The sequence below is a fragment of the Arachis hypogaea genome, chromosome 2 (genome assembly GCF_003086295.3).
Source record: "Arachis hypogaea cultivar Tifrunner chromosome 2, arahy.Tifrunner.gnm2.J5K5, whole genome shotgun sequence".
Classification (NCBI taxonomy): domain Eukaryota; kingdom Viridiplantae; phylum Streptophyta; class Magnoliopsida; order Fabales; family Fabaceae; genus Arachis; species Arachis hypogaea.
The window spans coordinates 71,179,948-71,181,303 of NC_092037.1; the positions used below are offsets into that span (position 1 = coordinate 71,179,948).

Genomic DNA, 1,356 nt, shown 5'->3' on the forward strand with positions numbered 1-1,356 from the left:
AACGCCGGTTTGGGCCATCAAATCTCGAGCAAAGTATGGACTATTATACATTGCTGGAAAGCCCAGGATGTCTACTTTCTAACGCCATTGAGAGCGCGCCAATTGGGCTTCTGTAGCTCCAGAAAATCCACTTCGAGTGCAGGGAGGTCAGAATCCAACAGCATCTGCAGTTCTTTTCAGCCTCTGAGTCAGATTTTTGCTCAGGACCCTCAATTTCAGACAGAAAATACCTGAAATCACAGAAAAACACACAAGCTCATAGTAAAGTCCAGAAAAGTGAATTTTAACTAAAAACTAATAAAAGTATACTAAAAACTAACTAAAATATACTAAAAACATACTAAAAATAATGCCAAAAAGCGTATAAATTATCCGCTCATCAAGGACCTTGTTTCAGTCATGAAACTTTGAGTGGTTTTGATTAGATCAGAGACCATGTTTGCTAAGTCAGAGTGGTTCTGCTTAGAATTCTCTGTCTGTTGCTGAGAAGATGATTGAAAAGGCTTGCTATTGCTAAACCTGTTTCTTCCACCATTATTATTGTTGAAACCTTGTTGAGGTCTCTGTTGATCCTTCCATGAGAGATTTGGATGATTTCTCCATGAAGGATTATAGGTGTTTCCATAGGGGTCTCCCATGTAATTCACCTCTTCCATTGAAGGGTTCTCAGGATCATAAGCTTCTTCTTCAGATGAAGCTTCCTTAGTACTGCTTGGTGCATTTCGCATTCCAGACAGACTTTGAGAAATCATATTGACTTGTTGAGTCAATATTTTGTTCTGAGCCAGTATGGCATTCAGAGCGTCAATCTCAAGAACTCCTTTCTTCTGATTTGTCCCATTGTTCACAGGATTCCTTTCAGAAGTGTACATGAATTGGTTATTTGCAACCATTTCAATTAGTTCTTGAGCTTCTGTAGGCGTCTTCTTCAGATGAAGAGATCCTCCAGCAGTGCTATCCAAAGACATCTTGGACAGTTCAGACAGACCATCATAGAAAATACCTATGATGCTCCATTCAGAAAGCATATCAGAGGGACACTTTCTGATTAATTGTTTGTATCTTTCCCAAGCTTCATAGAGGGATTCTCCTTCCTTCTGTCTGAAGGTTTGGACTTCCACTCTAAGCTTACTCAATTTTTGAGGTGGAAAGAACTTTGCCAAGAAGGCATTGACTAGCTTTTCCCAAGAGTTCAGGCTTTCTTTAGGTTGTGAGTCCAACCATATCCTAGCTCTGTCTCTTACAGCAAAAGGGAATAGCATAAGTCTGTAGACCTCAGGGTCAACCCCATTAGTCTTGACAGTGTCACAGATTTGCAAGAATTTAGCTAAAAACTAATGAGGATCTTCCAATGGA

The 1,356-nt window shown here is 39.9% G+C and overlaps 1 non-coding gene across 1 annotated transcript; it reads left to right on the forward strand.

Annotated features, from left to right (window-relative positions):
* Positions 1-1,022: 1,022 nt before the first annotated feature.
* On the forward strand, positions 1,023-1,130 carry LOC112763452 (small nucleolar RNA R71). The gene has a single exon (XR_003182879.1). It is a non-coding gene; the product is annotated as a small nucleolar RNA R71 (small nucleolar RNA).
* Positions 1,131-1,356: the final 226 nt, after the last annotated feature.